Source organism: Phascolarctos cinereus, unplaced genomic scaffold (assembly GCF_003287225.1).
Source record: "Phascolarctos cinereus isolate Bilbo 61053 unplaced genomic scaffold, phaCin_HiC Scaffold_5;HRSCAF=322, whole genome shotgun sequence".
NCBI lineage: Eukaryota > Metazoa > Chordata > Mammalia > Diprotodontia > Phascolarctidae > Phascolarctos > Phascolarctos cinereus.
Window position 1 is genome coordinate 290,314,326 of NW_027555958.1, and position 17,267 is coordinate 290,331,592.

General features: G+C 38.7%; 1 protein-coding gene and 2 pseudogenes across 6 annotated transcripts in view; 2 read left to right on the forward strand and 1 right to left on the reverse strand.

Annotated features, from left to right (window-relative positions):
- TANC2 (tetratricopeptide repeat, ankyrin repeat and coiled-coil containing 2) overlaps window positions 1-17,267 on the reverse strand; it is a 511,647-nt gene that overhangs the window by 177,302 nt on the left and 317,078 nt on the right. The gene's annotated exons all lie outside the window — the stretch shown is intronic.
- LOC144457973 (uncharacterized) lies at window positions 1,203-2,233 on the forward strand (annotated as a pseudogene).
- Window positions 2,243-2,790, forward strand: LOC144457742 (nucleolin-like; annotated as a pseudogene).

Sequence of the window (17,267 nt, forward strand, 5' to 3'; positions counted from 1 at the left end):
GTGCTTCAAAAGGTTCTGATTGCCAGCTTGTAGTCTAAAGAATATAAAGAACATTCCAATGGAAGTGGGATTACACGTAGCAAAATAGTGTCCAACAAGCCACAAACATGGGACTACTATACATCCTGAAGAAAATTAATATTGCTATATTATTTAATAAACCAAAATTACTCTGTAACCCATCCTACTCCCCATTTTGTCAAACAGCATTTCTCAGCCTAGCTCAAAAGGAAATCTCTTCCAGTCCAAACTAAAGGCATGGTAGAGGAAGCCTGGTGATCATTCCTAGCTTCTGGGGCATTTGCTGGAAAACTAGTTTAAAGTGGGACCCTAACTTCTGTTTATCTATAAACAGAAGAACCAACTTGGACTGGGTCCCTCACTCAGTGAAGGCTCTCCTGCCCTTGCCCTTCTTTGTTAAAGTTAGGGGTGATTTGATCTCCAAGGGGAAAGCTAAGGGGAAGGGAGGAATCCTGGTTGAGGTGGTTCTGTTCTTTTAGCCAAGATTATTAGAAGCTGTGGAGTCTCATAAAGCAATTAGTATTTCTTAACTGTCAGAGAGGGGTGTGGTCAGCCACGCCTGAAGACCAGCCCACTTTCCACAGCTGTAGCTAATTGTAAGGCTTTTCTACTACCTTATCCCACTCCCCTTTATCTTTGGGATCACAATAAATATGGTCTTTTCAGTCCAATCCTGATCACTGATCCCCTGTGGGGGAAACTGGCTGACCCATTTTATTGGGTTTATTATACATGTCATTGTTAATAAACTGTTATCTTGTCCTAAAAACTTGCCTCAGTTGACCTCTGTTGCATTTTTATTCACCACAATTCAAAACAGAACAAGGAACTGAAATGTACAATGGCTCACAGAGAACTGACAATCTTATCTAAGAATTTTGATACCTTAAGGGGATTCTTAAATCAGAATAGGACAGAAAAGGACTTGAGGGGGGAAAAGGGATCATTTCTTCAGCTGAGATTAAATCAGGGTGAAAATATTTGGGAGGTAGGGTAAATTTAAGCTAAGTAAGAATGAAGGAACCAGATGTGTCTACCTTTAAAATCCTTAAGAATACTGGAGGTTTCCTGTAACTATGTTGGCCTTGGGGATCAAATATTTAGACTTTTTAATAAGAAAAACAGTCTGGAGTCTTTCATTCTAGTCTCTGCCAGCAGGCTGCCTATGGAGGACTCCTCCAATGTTGCCTGAGCTTCTGCTGATAGATCTGCATCCTCCGCCCCCTCTGGAGAAAGTCACGACTACCAAAAAGCTTGGAAAGCCTGCTAAAAGTCAAGGTGAGTCAAAGACAATGGCTCTTCCCCTAAAGGAGATGGAAGACAGTGAGGATGAGGACATGTCAGAGGATAAAAAAGAAAACAGTGGAGAAGAGGTTGTGGTCCCTCAGAAGAAGGTCAAGAAGACTATGGCTACACCAGCAAAGAAGGTACCACCAGCCACAAAAGCCGTCCTTACCACCTTATCTGTCACGAAAGCAGTCATTACTCCTGGTAAGAAGGCAACTATGGCCCTGTCAAGAAATGGCTATCCCAGCCAAAGTTGTCATCACATCAGGCAAGAACGGAGCCACTTCATCTAAAGTAACGTCCACCCTAGTTAAAGAAGCACCTTCCCTCAACCAAAGGGGGAAAATGGGAAGAATGCTAAGAAACAGGACAATGAACCTGAAGAACAGGACAGTAAAGAGGTGGCGGATGAAGAACTTAAGCCACCAAAAGCCACAAAAATGGGAACAGTTGTGGCCAAACAAGACTCTAAGGATGAGAAGGAAGATGATGGTGATAAATATGAAGAAGATGAGGGATGACTCTGAAGAAGAATCTACAGATACCAGACCTGCCACAGGTAAGCTGCCTCTGGGAAGCTTAGAAAGCCAAGGAATCAGAAGATAGGAAGGAAGAAAAGGAAGAAGCTCCAGGGAAGAGGAAAAAGGAAATGAGCAAACAAAAAGTCCTCAAAACCAAGAAACAGAAATTAGAAGCTGAAGTGTCTACAAATTTCATTCTCAACACTGGCAACCTGAACTTCAACAAACTGCTTCTGACCTAAAAACAGCAACACTGACTTTGCAGAAAAGGACCTTACAGTTGTGGACGTCCTCACTGGTGCCACTAGGAAATTTGGCTACATGGAATTTGGATCAGCTGAAGACACAGAAAAGCTCTGGGACTCGGTGGTTCTAAAGTCCTTGGCTCTGAAATGAAACTTTAAAAGAAAAGTCAAGGACAAGAGAATTTGAGAGGTGAGAAGAATTCCTGGAGTGGGAATAACAGCAAGCTGGCAGATTCAAAGACATTAGTGCTAAAAAACCTCACCAACATTCAAAGCCATTGAAGAAGTGGCAGGAAGTGTTTGAGAAGGCAATGTTGGTCAGCCTGACCCAGAACAATCAAGGCTGACCCAAAGGGTACACAGTCATTGAATTCCCTCTGCAGAAGATACAAAAGGAGCTTTGAATTCTTTTAACTATATAGAATTCAGCACCAAGGAGCCAGTCCTAAAACACTTTGTTCTTCAAAGGTCTGTCTGAAGACATGACAGAAGAAACAGTGAAAGGTTCATTTTATGGTTCTGCTGATGCCAGGATAGTCACAGAGATGGAAACAGGGTCATCTAAAGGGTTCAGTTTCATGGACTTCAGCTCATAAGAAAATGTTAAAGCTTTGAAAGAGGCCATGGAAAATGGGGAGATTGATGGAAACAAAGTTACTCTGGAGAGGGCCAAGCCCAGTAGTTTTGGAGACCAAGGCGGTGGTCATGGTGGCTGAGGTAGTAGAGAAGTCTGAGGGGGCTTTGGTGGCAGAAAGAAACAATTCAAGTATTGTGGAAACACAATCAGGATAACACAAGATTTAGCAGATTCTACATTAAGGGACCGCAGGGCATGGAATATAATATTCTGGAGGGCAAAGGAGATAGGATTACAACCAAGAATCACCTACCCAGCAAATCTGAGTATAATCCTTCAGGGGAAAAAATGGTCATTCAGTGAAATAGGGGACTTTCAAGCATTCTTGATGAAAAGACCAGAGCTGAATAGAAAATGTGACTTTCAAATATAAGACTCAAGTGAGACATGAAGAGGTAAACAGGAAAGAGAAATCAAAGGTTGAACTGTTTACATTCCTGCATGGAAAGATCATATTTGTAACTCTTGAGTCCTTTGTCAGTATTAGGGTAGTTGGAGGGGAAAAAATGATATGTGTGTGTGTGTGTGTGTGTGTATATATATATATATATATATATATATATATATATATATATATATAGAGAGAGAGAGAGAGAGAGAGAGAGAGAGAGAGAGAGAGAGAGAGAGAGTAGAGTTAGATAGATAGACAGACAGATAAATAGAAGGCACAGGGTGAGTTGAAGATGAAGGGGTGATATCTGGAAAATAAAACTAAGGGGTAATAGAGGATTATACTGGGAGAAGGACAAAGGGAGAGGCAGAATGGGGTAAATTATCTCACATGGAAAAGACTTTTACAGTGGAGGGGAAGTGGGAGATGGTGAGAGGGAATGAGTGAATCTTATTCTCATAGGATTTAGGTTAAGGAGAGAATAACATACACGCTCAATTGGGTATGGAAATCTATCTTACCCTACAGGAAAATGGGGAGGGGGGAGACAAGAGAGCAGGGGGATGATAGAAAGGAGGGCAGATTGGGGAAGGGGGTAATCAGAAGCAAACACTTCTGAGGAGGGACAGGGTCAGAAGAGAGACTAGAATGGGAGGTGAGATAGGATGAAGGGAAATATACTCAGTTTTCCACAGCCTGACTACTATGGAAATGTTTTGCATAACTACACGTGTATAACCTATATCTAGTTACTTGCCTTTTCAATGAGGGTGGGTGGGGAGGGAGGAAGGGAGAAAATTTGTAACCCAAAGTTTAAAAACACATGTTAAAAAAAATTAAAAAGAGTTGTAAGTTTCCCTTAAAAAAAACAACAAAAATTTTTAAAAAGATGAAAAAAAAACTAAAAAACAAAAACAAAAACAAATCCTTAAGATGAACACACTAAACAAACTCCACGGTTATGCAGCAAGTATCATAGCTTCTGATTAGTTCATGAATGCCATGATAATGTGAGGCGTTCTGACCTAAAAGGTCACAATTTGGAAATCGATGTCTGATGCCATATAAGCACTCAATCTGGGGGAAAAAAATGAGCAATAGAACTGTTAGGGTATTTTAGTTTAGATGATTTACAAAATAATAAGAATAATGATGCCTCCCATACTCCTTTATAATTTGTTGTCATTAAGTCATTTCGATCATTTTGTCTGACTTTGTAGCCCCATTTGGGGTTGTCTTGGCAAAGTGAGTAGTTTGCGATTTCCTTCTCCAACTCATTTCACAGATGAGGAAACTGAGGCATAGGTAAGTGACTTGCCCAACATTACACCGCTAGTTAGCGTCTAAGGCCAAATTTGAACCCAGGAAGATGAGTCTTCCTGATTTCAGCCATGGCACTCTATACACTGTGCCACCTAGCTGCCCACCTCTCTATCTACTAAATATAATTTTCTTTCTATTCAAAGCATATTTTTCAAATAAAAGTGAAAAGCAAAGGAATCACTTTCCAAGAAAAATTACTAATATTTAATATGACAGCAATTCTATGATCTAATAAATGATTATATACCCTTTACTTGATTAAATATCTGACAGACAGCTTTTCTTTTTCTTTCTCTAATTACTCTGAAGGCCAATTTGTTTCTGTATTCATTATCATAAAAGCATAGCATGCGATCAGTCTTCAAAATCAGCCTCTTATCCACCAAGCCACTTACTTCATGGAGACTCAATTTTGAAAATTTATCTGAAGAGAGTTTTTAGGAACATTAGATAAAGAAAGAATTCCTTTAAAAATTTTCAGAACACATATACATTTTATTCCAATTTTATACTGAAGTGTCCTTGAGCTCCTTTTGAAGGTAACTGCTTGCAAACAGATACAGCCTCGTCCACTGTCAGTATAATCCATTCTACTTGTATGAATATATTACTAAAGCTATTTTTACTTACAGCAATATGCTGATATGCAGTTACAGATAACCTGATACCAACAGAGAAATGCAGGAAGAACTCTGGTTGGGAATCACAAAAGCTGTTTTGCTAAAGGAACAGTAGCTACTTTTATAGGGGATCTCTGATCTTTATTATTTAATCTCCACAAGAAAGACCCTGGTTCTACACTCCTCAATCAATCCACTCTCTGGATTTCTCTACCTCCTTTATCTCCTTCTCTACCTCCACGTTCCAACCCCTGAGCACCTTGTGCTGAGGTAGAGCACTAAATTTGGACCATCATTTCATAAAGGACTTCAGCCATGATCATGCAACTATTGGTTCAACTTAACTCTTTAGACTCTTCTATATTCCTGCCCGACATCTTGGCCCTTCTTGGTACCATTTCCCACCAGTCTCCATTTTATGTGTTATTTTTCTCCAACAGAACATAACCTCCTCAAGAGCAGGGACCATGTTGTGTGCTTGTACCTTTAGCACTTAGCAGAGTGCCTACCACACAGTAAACATTCTGTCTATGCCAAGTCATATACTTATAAAGTATTATAAGTTTTGTAAGAAGAACTTTCTAATTGGATCTCATACTTTTATTCATCTACCAAACACTTCAGCCATAAAATAAGTGTTTTCATAAACCTAAATTAGCAATCTAAAAGCCACGGAATCTTACCACAATAAAGGGACATCAGAAGTCATCTAGTCCAAACCATCCATTTTAAAGAGTAGGAAACTGAAGCCTAGAGAGATAGTTACTTTTCCAAGGATACATAGCTAATCCCTGGCACACTGCTAATAAGAAGCAGTACCTTAATGTAACAGATGACTGAGGTGTTTATTTTGAATTTAACAACCACAATACATACATACATACATGTGTATGTATGTGTGTGTATGTGTATATGTGTGTGTATATATACATATGTTATATATATATGTATGTGTGTGCCTTATTATTGTTGAGTTGCTTTAGTCATGTTCAACTCTTTGTGACTCCATTTGGGGTTTTCTTGGCAAAGATACTGGAATGGTTTGCCATTTCCTTCTCCAGCTCATTTTACAAATGAGGAAACTGAAGCAAATAGGGTTAAGTGACTTGCCCAGGGTCACAGAGCTACTAAGTGTTTGAGTTCATATTTGAACCCAGATCTTCCTGTATCTAGGTTAGGTGTTCTATCTACTGTGTCACCTAGCTGCTTCACATATTGGCCTAGAGCATTCCAAATCTGATCAAGAAGGTTCTAAACTGAAAATGGAGGGAGATGATAAAAGGACTCACATATAACTGCTAAGCCCAGTATCACAGGTATGTGCAAATGCATGCACATATAAACAACACACACACACACACACACACACACACACACACACACACACACACACACACGTCCCTGGCAATCCAGAACCTGTTTAAAGACCTCCAATGAGGGGAATCCATTTCCTTCTGTGACAATTCCACTTTTGGACAACTCAAGTTGTTAGGCAGGTTTTCCTGATGTAAAGGCTAAATGGTTTGGCCTTCTGGGGCCAAATAGAACATATCTAATCCCTCTTCAACATGAAAGCCTTTGAAATACTTGAAGTCAACAAACCAAAGAAAGAAAGCATAGTGGAGATCATTTGGGTGAGGACCAATGGAGAGAGAAACAATAAGAATATTGGTTTTTTTTGTTTTTTGTTTTTTTATTTTTTATTTTTGGCTAGGCAATGGGGTTAAGTGACTTGCCCAGGGTCACATAGCTAGTGTTATGTGTCTGAGGCCAGATTTGAACTCAGCTCCTCCTGAATCCAGAGCCAGTGCTCTATACACTGCACCACCTAGCTGCCCTTAAAACAGTAAGAATATTGTGGCAAGAGTATATTCTAGACTTAGCCAGAAGAAAGAATTTGACTGATGAGCTCCAGAAAAAGAGGACAAAGCTGCTCAGAGGTAGGACATAGGAGCAATGGGGCACTTCAACTAACCAAAAATCTACTGTAAATCTTTCTCTACTAAAAGCACAGCAGCTGAGAAATACTTGACTTGTCTAGATAGTTTCATCCTTTAGAAGGCAGAGGAAGCAACAAGGTATATGATAACCAAAAAAGTGAGTGTGATCTGAAGTTGCTTTTTTTTTACAATAAAGTTTTCTTTATTTTTTAATATTTTATTTTTTCCAATTACCTGTAAAGAAATTTTAACATTTATTTTTTTAATTTTGAGTTCTGCATTTCCTACCTTCCTCCCTCACTTTCCCCTCCCTAAAACAGTAAGCAATTTGATATACGTTATACATGTGCAATCATGTAAAACATATTTCCATATCAGTCATGTTGTGAAATACAAAACAGACCAAAAGAAAAAACCACACACACAAATAAAGTAAATGAAAATACTATGATTCAATCTTTATTCAGCCTTAGTCCTTTGGAACTGTCCTGGATCATTGTATTGCTGAGAAGATCTAAGTCATTCATAGGTAATCATTGTACAATGTTGCTGTTAAATGTGTACAATGTTCTCTTGGTTCTGCTCAAGGCTGTTCCTTTAGTGCTCTTAAGCACATCTTTATGAAAACATGACAGGCACTAGAAGCAGAGTAACTAAGAACTTGTATTAGGAATTACTGCCAAACAGATAAGCATCTGAAATGAAATTAAAGCTTCTCTATTTATCATTAATATCAATGGGGAAATAGGGTTTGATATACCTAAATTCAATTTACACAAGCTTTCAGGAATATCTCTCTCTTTAAGGCCCTTTATTTCTTCTAACTTTTTTTCCTGAACAAAGGGCAAACACTAATACTATATGTTGGTAGGTCTTTTTCTTTCAAATTAAGAAAGAGAATAGAGAAAAATAGGTTGTTTACTCATGCTTTTACTACTCAAACTAGTGGTAACAATGAATGATGTACAGATACTAATACTCCGGAAAGTAGGTAATCTAGTTAAAAATGAAAGGGAATGACAAATAATTTAATCAAGAAACCAATAAACACTGATTAAGTGCTTACTACATGCAATGATCTATGTTAAAAACTGGGCATACAATTAGAAAAGCAAGACAGTCTCTGCTTTCAGGGAGCCCACATTCTAACAGGAGGAGGTAACATACACAAGAAGTTTAAGCTACAAGTCAGATGGAAAGGTCTTATGATCCTTAGGGTACAATGACAAAGTAGATGGTAATTCATCTTCTTTAATGTCATTTTCACTGATGAAACAATATCCATTTCTGATGATGAATCATTACTTTGATTATAAGAACTTTCTCTTCCAAGTCTTTAATTAGCTGTGGCTGCTGAGAAGCTACAGTCAGAAGTAGTAGCAAGGTTGCATCTCCACAATGGTTGGTTCCTTGGTTGGTAGCTGTAAGGGGTATGCTGAAAGCATGGTCAGCACTCTGGCAGGTGTTGATATACTTGTCTTTTGGGCTCAAGCTTCTGAGTGGCCTTCACTGTGGTCTGAGGGAAGGGAGTGTTCAAAATGGTAATGGCAGTTTGACTTTTTTTGGTACATACAACCTCTTATCTGTCTCTCAGGGTGCCATACTGCTTCAGCTAGCCTGGGTTGTCTACCCTGAGCAGGTATGGGGGTAGGTAGTAGTTGGTTGGCAGCTGGGAGGAACTATTGCAGAGCTCAGCCCTAACATTAAGTATAAAGTTAGGAAGTAGGACAGAAGAATGGGGGAAAAAATAAAAGAATGCCACTACAAATGAGCTCTTACAGTGGCAGGGATGCTCAAGACATAAAGGCAGAAAAGAGTATCTTTAAAAGAACATATCTTTAAAACATCTACAAGCATCAGAGAAAAACACAGTTTAGGCACAAACTCAACTAGAATTTCTGGAAGAGATGAAGCTAGTATTTTTTTTTACTAGTTTTAATAAATGGAATGAGACTGCTTGAGGAAAAATTGGAAAATAAAGGAAAGCTAGCAAAGGAAAAAAAATGAAAAGAGAATTAACTGCTTGGCACAAGAGATACAAGACCTTGTCCAAGCAACAAACTCCTTGAAATTTAGAATAAACCAAATAGAACCCAATGACTCCAGAAGGCAACAAGAAATATTAAAACAAAGTCAAAAGTCTGAAAAAATATAAGAAAATGTAAGGTATCTCATTGGAAAAAACTGACCTAGAAAACAACTCCCAGAGAAAAAGATGTAAGAATTACTGGACTATTTGAATGCTATGACCCAAAAAAGAGCCTAGACATCACATTTCAAGAAATCTTAAAAGAAAACTGCCTAGATCTCTTAGAAGGAGAGGGCAAAGTAAAAGAGAAAGAATCTACCAGTCATTTCCTGAAAGGAACCCCCAAATGAAAACTCCCAGAAACATCACAGCCAAAATCTAGAGCTTCCATGTCAAAGAAAAAGCATACTGCAAGCAGACAGAAAGGAAGAATTTAAATACTAAGGACCCACAGTCAGGATCAGACACAATTTAGCTGTCATCACTATAAAAGAGTGGAGAATTTGGAATATGACATTCCAGAAGGCAAAGGATACATTCTTAGAGCCAAGAAAACCTTTCTTACCAAAACTGAGTATAACACCTCACGGGAGAAAAATAGATCTTTAATGAAATAGAGGACTTCCAAGCATTCCTGATGAAAAGTCTAGAACTACAGAGAAGCTCTGAAGTAAAAACACAAGAGTGAAAGAAACACAAAAAAGGTAAACATGAATGGACAATGATAATGGATTAAAAAAGGATAAACTACTTACACTCAAATATGGAAAGATGACACAGATATCCCTTCTGATCCCTATTATCATCAGGGTTCACAGAAGGACTCTAATTAGGTAAGGCCGGAGCATGGTTATGTTATGTTCTGATGTTCTTAAGAATGGAAAGAAAGGGGGTGGCTAGGTGGCGCAGTGGACAGAGCACAGGCCCTGGAGTCAGGAGGACTCTGAGTTCAAATCCAGCCTCAGACTAAACACTTGACACTAGCTGTGTGACCTTGGGCAAGTCATTTAACCCCAATTGCCTTTAAAAAAAAAAGTTAAGAAAAGGGAAGAAGAATACACTGGGGGAGAAGGGAAAGAAAGGTTAGAGGAAAATGATCTCACATAATGATGATATATAAGCAGATACCCACACAAACAAGAAGGGGATGGGGGCAGTGGCTGACATCTGAATTTTGCTCTCATCTGAACTGGTCAAATGAAAGAAGACACACATAGAGTTGGTAGAGAAATATTCTTCACTCAACAGAAAAACGAGAGTGAAAGAGAGTAAAGGAGAAAGGGGGAATTAGAGGGAGAACAGATTAAGGGAGGGATCAGTTCTAAGCAAAACAAATTCTGAGGATGTACAAAAATATTTGTAGCTCTTTTTGAGATGGCAAAGAATGGAAATCTGAGGAGGTGCCTATAAATTGAGAAATGGAAATGGATAAACAAGTTATGGTATATAAATTTGATGGAATATTATTATGCTGAACTTTTATCAGCATAATGACCAACCAGGACTTCAGATGATTAATGATGAAACATGCTACCCATCTAATGATAGAGAGATGAAGGATTCAGAATGCAGAATGAGACAAATATTTTTTAGGACATGGGTAATATGGAAATTTGTTTTGATTGACAACGTGTGTATAATAGATTTTGTTTTTCTTGTGTTCTCAATGGATGAGTGGGTGAGAGTGAGGGTGGGGGGGTGATCTTGGCTGATTAAAACTTGGAAACTGATCAACACAATGTTCCACCACAATTCCTGAGGACTCTTGATGAAACATGCTTCCTATCTCCTGACAAAGGTGATAGACTCAGAGAGTAGATTGAGACATATATTTTTGTAGACATAGCCAGTTAGCAATTCTGAATTACCTTCCCTCTCTCTCTATATATCTATATATCTATATCTATATCTCTCTATATATATGAAAACAGAGATTATGTTTTTCTTGCAATCTCAGGGTGGTGAGGGATAGGTAAGTGGGAGAGAAAGAAGGCTGATCTTTGTTTGAAAATAAAATTTAATAAAAAAAACAACAACAAAAACAAAAGTCTATAGGCCATTAAAAAAAGAGAGAGAAGGTTACTACAATAGTCTAGGAGGGAGACGAAAAGGGCCTGGAGCAGAGAAATTACAGTTATCTCTTCCTCATCGCAGGAATGAGGGGTGTAGCACCCCTGTGACCTGGAAAATCCGTGCAAAATTCCTTGGCCCTCCTTTGTACCAGAGGAGAAGTCTGAAGTTTTTCTTTTTCTCTTATGAGGTATTTACAGTACCTTACTGTAAAATTTGGGTTAAGTATTTGGTCAAAGGCTCTGTGTCATCTGCTGGAAATCATGTGTTGCCTATGGCTCCCCCAAAACTCCCCTAATTCCTTGTGCCAACTTGTGATATACTGAAACCGCAATGGGGAATGTCACAATGCGGAAAGGATAACTTTACTAGATTTAGTAATTTGACTGGATATGTGAGGTCAATATGAGAAAGAGAGAGGATAATAGCAAGACTGTGAACCTAGACAACTTGGAAGGATGGTGGTGCCCTTAATAATAATAGGGACATTCAGCAGAGATGTGGCTTTTGTGGGGAAAGATAATGAGTTATGCCTTGGACATGATTACTTTGAACTGCTTATGGAACATCCAGTTTGAAATATCCAGTAAGCTGGTGGTGATGTGTGACTAATGCTTAGAAAAGTGACTACGGCTAAACACACAGCTCTCAGAATCATCTATGTGAGAAGACAATTGAACCCAAGAGCATTTATAAGAGCACCAAGTGAGAAAATATACAGAGAAAAGGGAAGAGTGCTTAGGACAGTCTTGAGAGAAACCCATGTTTAGTGCCTGCAATATGGATAAGGAAAGCACATCAAGAAAACTATCCCCAGGAAAGGTATGTAAAAAAGAAAGTGATCATAAGCTCTTTGCAAGGAAAAGGGTTAAAATGTGAGCTTTGTTACTCTGATGAAAGATTTTTCTGGAGAGAGATTTGTCTACTTTCCATATTAGCTCTGAAAGATTGTATGTGCTGTGTTATATAAATAATAACTCAGTCTCATGGTGGATTGCCCCCATATACCCAAGATGTTGGGCTCGACAGCAAGGAAGAGATTTGGTTCACTGGCCATTCCAAATCAGAAGTGAATTTGGTGGGGTCCATGCCTTGTAGCAAACATTTTAAGTATGAATCCACTCTCCCAAGGACTGAGGTGATATAGAAGGGAAGTGTGTGATTTTGTTCACTGCCCAACCCCGTCGCCCCTGCCTGACCCCTCCCCCTCCCAAGTTGGGAAGGGGAAATAAAGTTTTGTAATTGCTTTTGTTGCTATAACTTTGCAGTAAATATCTTTTGGTAAAAGCTAACTGAAATTAATTAAATGAAACTAGGGCACTCATCAAGGATGACTAACACTGGGGAGAACACAGAATAGGAACTCAAGCCAAAAGGATTAGGGGTCACCCCCCAACTCCTCAGGAGTATCCCTGGAGCCCTGAAGGTGCAGTTGCAGCCTTGTTCTAGGGAACCCAACTCATTTCTGTGAGTGTGAGGTGAGACAGGATACCCACAGTTTATGAGGGCTACATGTATTAAAGACAGTTATGAACTTGTTGATGGATCATTCCAAAAGTAACTAGAAGATGAAAATTAGAAGATGGGTCCCTCCTTAGTACCAGGCAAACTTCATTGTTGCCTCAGCTCTCTGGCTTATTATTTTGCCAAAGAAATTTATAGCTGTTACCTCAAAGTTCTGGTATAATTAGTCTATTTATTTCACCCTTTTCAGCTGTTGCTTGGACCATTCTAGGTTATAGACAAGATAGAGGGGGTGTTACCAAGATAGCTCTGTAAGAAAAATGGGTATTATATCCATAGTAGGAGTTTGAAGTAAGAATGGCTTGGGAAGAGGTTAAGGCACCAGCTGTAATAATAGCTGTACCTTTGGAGAATTTTTCCAGACTTCAGAAAATCACTGAAATCTATAAGCCTTATCTCTAAAATGACCTCTACATGAGAAGTTTGGTAATGAGCAAACCTTGACGTAAAGCTGACTCTAAATGCCACCTTATGGGGTTTGGCAGAAAGAACATCTTAGTCTCTTACACAGTAGGTAAGCTGAGAAAATAAGTCACCTTCTTCACAAGAACTTTTATTTTCTAGTCTCAGGATCAATCATCTCGGGAGAAAATTCCATATTATGTGAGGATAAAGAAAGCTTTGATTTCAGATATTTTGCGGCTATTCTTTAAAAAAAGATTATCAAACCTACTACTAATAAGTCACAGGGGAGATACTTGTGGATGAAGAGAAATGCTTGGATGGAAAACAGTGTTTTTTTTTTAATGGAGAAAGAAAGTGTGGTAATTGTGACAACAAAGTATGAAAAACAGACCTACAGAAAGGATAGGACAACTGGAACTGATATGACTATGCTCTCCAGAAAGTTTATATAAGCATTCCTGGTTTATTCCTGGAACTAATAGAGTAATTGATGCAATGAGAAAATAAGATCACTAGATTGGGAAAGGAGTAATCTATATCTTCAATATGCTGATTCAGAAATCATGAAAATTATTAGAATAAACAAATATAACATTTTCATAAATCAGAATAGTTTAAAAGTATTTGTAATTGATAGTTCCTTGAAATTAAGTAAAAATTCTGAAGTTAATAACATATAGCCACAGTGAATTTTCCTCTGGGGGCTCCCAATATTAATAAAATCACAGGTCTAATCCAAACACAGGAGGTAAAGAAAAAGGAGGTACCACTAAACCAAGGCTGTTACATAAGTGAATATTCATTTACTATCCTAAATGCCCAGCCCCATCTCCCCTTTTCTCTGGCATTTGAGAAAAGGCTCACTGATGCCACTTTCCATCAGCACACAATCCTTGTGGATGTGGACCTCAAAGTGTGCTTCCTCATTCTATGGCTAGAAAACTCTCCTCCTCTAATCTTTGTGACTCAGAGCTGCAGGCTGCCTAGGTAAAAATTCCTTTCTCCTACTACAACTTCCCACTCCTGATCCTCAGATAGCTAATCATTATTCCTCTTACATCCCTATCCTGCCCTATGATATCTTTCCATTATACCCTCTGGAATCCCTGTTCCATTATTAACAAACTTCCTTTCATCTTAGACTTCTTCTATCAGATGTCTGACTATTGGTTTTTCTTTTTTTCCCCTAGTTTATTTTTTTATTTACATAAAGAAACAATTTTTAACATTTGTTTTTAAAGTTTTGAGTTCCAAATTCTCCCTCTCCCTTCCTCCCCAAGATGGCAAGCAATTTGATACAGGTTATAAATGTGAAGTCATGCAAAACATATTCCATATTAATTATGTTGTAAAAAAAAAAAAAGACCACAAAAAATAAAGTAAAAAATAATATGCTTTGGTTTGCATTCAGCTTCCATCAGTTCTTTTCTAGAGGTAGATAGCATTTTTTATCATATATCTTTTAGAATTGTCTTGGATCTTTGTATTGCTAAAAATAGCTTAGTTGATCATAGTACAATATTGCTGTTACTGTGTACAATGTTCTTCTGGTTCTGCTTACTTCACTTTGCAACAGTTCATAAGCATTTCCAGGTTTTTCTGAAAACATCTTGCTCATCATTTCTTATAGCACAATAGTATTCCATCACAGTCACATACCACAACTTGTTCAGCCATTCCCCAACTGATGGGCATCCCCTTAATTTCCAATTCTTTGCTACCACTAAAAGAGCTGCTATAAATATTTTTGTACATATAGGTCCTTTTTCTTTTTCTGTGATCTCTTTGGGGTACAGAACTAGTAGTGATACTGCTAGGTCAAAGGGTATACATGGTTTTATTAACTACTGTTTTTCAATCTTGCACTCATGGAAACCTGGATCTCCCAAAACACACTGCCTTTTCTCCAGCCTTGGATACACATTCTCTTATTCCCCAGTCCTCTTTTCGTCTACCACAACACATTGATCCAAGAGAAAAAGTAGGAATACTCTTCTATTCCAAATGACACTACCAGACCTTCCCTCTATTGCCATCACCCAGAAACCTCTTTCCATCCATCCATACACACACATACAAATATACAAATATAAACATATATATATATATATACACACACACACACACACACACACACACACACACACACACACACGTGTGTGTGCGTGTGAGAGAGGTTATATTTTTCTTGCAATTTCAAGGTGGAGAGGGGTAGGTAAGTGGGAGAGAAAGAAGTCTGATCTTTGTTTGAAAATTTAATTAAAAAAACCAACCTAAAACAAAGTCTATGGGCCATTAAAAAAAAGAAAGGTTATTTTAACAGTCCAGGAGTAACACACACACACACACACACACACACACACACACACAGAGTTATAGTGGCTCCTACGTCACTCATCCTTTTTCAAGTAGTTCAGTCCCTGGTTCAGAGTTTCACTCCACTGCAATCACTGCTCTCATGCTCGTGTCCTTCAATACACATTCTGACATTTCAAATACTCTGGTCTTTCAGTCCAACAACTTCCTCAATTTCCATGACCTGCATCTTTACTCCACCTCAGTCAATTTCTGGAATAGTCATACATTTTTACCTCACTCTGAAGCTCCTCTTGACTACAACCTCTGATCTTTCCACCTCTCTCCCCTAAACCTATTCTTTGTACTCACTGTGCCCGCCCTTCAGTCTCTCCACCTTTCCTTTCTCTTCCAGTTCACATTGCCCCTGCTCTCCTTTCCTTCCTTTGAAATTCAACCAAGTCAAATACATCCTGGAATCTGCTCTTGGTCCTTTAGCCCATATATGTCTTGCCAAGCCCCAAACCTCAGTTACCTCTACCTGCCTTTTCTGCTCTTCAGTGCTGCTGAATGATGCTGGAAGAAGTCACAAAACCAGAGTCCACCACAAATTGTTTTCTAATTTCAACTGCACCCTCATTGCTTCATGATAATACTTTTATTCTTCCTTAATTGACTATTATTGACTCTCCATAATAGCTCTTCTCATCCTGCTATACAATTTCTCCCTCTCCCTTTCTTCAGGGTATCCTGCCTTTATTTTATCCTGAAAATAGAGGTCATCTGTCTAATGCTTCCTATCATCTCCTAATTTATACCACAAACTCCCCTATCATTCCTTTCTTTTCTATTATTGAGGTGGTTCTTCTCCTTGTTGAGGCCAACCCCTTTACTTGTGCCTTTGTTCCATCTTCTCCCACCTCTGGAAAGCGGGTAGAGGTGAGAGCACTGAGCCTAGAGTCAGAAAGACTTGAGTTCAAATCCATCCTCAGACACTTGCTAGCTGTGTGATCCTGGGCAAGTCATTTAATCTGTCTGCCTTAGTTTCTTCAACTGCAAAATGGGGATAATAATAATAGTACCTACCTTCCAGCATTGTTGTGAGGATCAAATGAGATAACTGTAAAATGCCTAGCACAGTTCCTAGCACACAGCAGGTGCTTAATGAATATTTATTCTTTCCTTTTCATTCTATCTCTGCCAGGAGCTTGACCCAATAATTATGCCTCCACTTACCTTTCCTTCTCCCTCAACTGCTGCAACTTCAGCCTCTATCTACTGGTTCCTTATTTGCTGCCTACAAACCTTCATCTCCACCCTCCCCCAATCCTTAAAAATTCTTCACTTAATTCTACCATCCCTTCAAGATGCTGTCCTCTATCTCCTCTTTTTTACAGTCAAACACCTAGGGAAAAACAATCCACATTCCTTGCCTCTACTTCTCTTTGGACATGTACTCACCAATCAACTGAAATTGCTCTCTCCAATATTAGCAATGCTTTTTAAATTGCTGAATCTGATGGCCTTTTTTTCCAGTCTTAACTCTTCTTGATCTCTCTGCTGTATTAGGCACAGTTTCATATGCCAGTGTGTGTTTGATAAATGCTTACTGTCAGTCTTTTGCCTTTAGTTTCACCATTCTCCTGACTCTTCTCTATCTTGATTATTTCCTCTGTCTCTTTTCCTGGATCATTGGTCATATTCTGCCCTCTCAAGGGTGTCCCTTAGGGCTCTGTTCTGAACCCTCTTCTCCCTACCCTTTCCATCCCAGGGATTTCATCTGCTCCCATAGGTTCAATGATCATTTATTTCTATGCAGATGTCTCCCAGATGTATATATCTAATCTAACCTCCAGAATTGTTTCACATTACATAATACTCTATGTTTTAGCCAAACTGACCTACCAGCTGTTCCTTGAACTCAGCACTTTGCTTCTTGTTCTGTACCTCTGCAGAGTC